Consider the following 1781-nt stretch of genomic DNA (forward strand, 5'->3'; position numbering starts at 1 on the left):
TGCGCGGCCGAGTGAGAGAGAGAAGATAGAGAGCAGGCATGGGATAAGGGAGAGATAAGGGTGATGGCCCATGCCGTGGAAGTCAAGAAAGCCGACACTGCCCTATGAGCAATGCTCGGTGAGAGAGAGAGACCGAGAGAAAGAGAGAGGATGACGGGTGGGGCCGATGAACAGTGATAGCCGAAGCAAAAAATATTCACTGCACTTCTATGAACCAAACAAAAGCTTTCCTGTGGTCCAAAAACTATGGGACAAATTTTGTGTGAAAATATAATTCACGTGCAATCTATTTTAAGTTGTTTGACCCCAATAACCTGAGCCAATCTCCAATTAAAATTCTCCAAAAATGCAAGCTTTTCTAACTTGTGGTAATTTTTATGCCTTCAAAGTAATCCCCAAAAAATTGGGAAAATTCATTTATATTCTTCACATGGCATGGAATAATTTCTCAAATTATTTCCAGCCCTATGTTTCATAATAACTTTGTGAGATGCTTCACAATGCACCAATTAACATTGATTTTAATAATTTATGTTTAATTTAAATTGCATGCTAAAAATTGCTCAAAACAAATAAATATGATGCTAATGATGCTTAATGACGTGCTTAATCAATTTGGGCTGTCACACCTATCAGTAGGAATGCAAATAGGTACCCAATGGGTAATTCTGGGTCACCACTTATTTTTTTAACTTAATTGGCTGAGAGTGAATTTTTAGTTTATTTTTTTGAATTTTGGATCGACTTAATGACCAGAAAATGCAAAACTTGCATCCCTACCTGCTAACCAAGCCCCAACTATGTTATTTTAGAAACACTACAGCAATCCTCGCATAGGGGAAGACAAATACCAAGACCATGGCAATCCTTGTTATTTACTTGTAGAGAAATCTATTGTTGTATGAAATCAAATTAATGGCTCTAACCTCGAAATCTTGAGTTCTCTCCTAGAAAGAAAATGAAAACTAAAGTTTCCTATCATTATTGTAACCGTGGTGAATCATGATGGCTTAAGATATCTAATTTGCCATTTGAAAATTGCCTATTTTTTAAGTGAAGTCTAGGCCTCCTAGTGTAACAATTGGACTTACATGGATATAAGTAAGTTGTTATTTGATCCGATGTTTATCTAATGGATAAAATTTAAGTGTGGCCTACCTCAAGAGTATTAGATGAAACTACGGTTTAGTTGTTGAGATTTTATCTTCTACGGCTGATGTTTCGATAAGACTAGCTGCAGATAGATTAGTGCTTACGGTAATAGATATTGTAACAACCATCTGTAAGTTGTTGTAATCTTCTGTAAACTCCAGGCGCACTGCCTATATAAAGAGTCCAATCGCCATCATGTTGATATGCGAAACCCTGAACATTCTTTTATGGTACCAGAGCCTCTCTTCTAAGATCCAATTCACAACTCCGTCCGGCAAATTCTAATGCTAGCACAGGGTCTCAATTCTCCAGCACCCTGGGCACGCTCTCCGGCTAGTCGTCTGGTTTCATCTCCGTTCTATCCATTGGACAGCTCATCACCATCAAGTTTTTTTAATCAGGACCCTAATACCCAGTCTTCTTTAGAGGCTTTTATAGGGAAATATACGGGACGAGGGCTCGAACCCTCCACCGGCTCCCTCCCACCTTGGAGTTTTACCACTGAGCCAGAGGCTCAAGTTGTCCCGGGATACCTACCTACTTTGGAACGCATAGATCATGCCCATCCTTCGTGTCCATCAACTTCTTGGCTACATCGATGGGACAAAGGAGGCTCCACACCTAAACTC

This window comes from Phragmites australis, chromosome 19, assembly GCF_958298935.1.
Source record: "Phragmites australis chromosome 19, lpPhrAust1.1, whole genome shotgun sequence".
NCBI classification, from domain to species: domain Eukaryota; kingdom Viridiplantae; phylum Streptophyta; class Magnoliopsida; order Poales; family Poaceae; genus Phragmites; species Phragmites australis.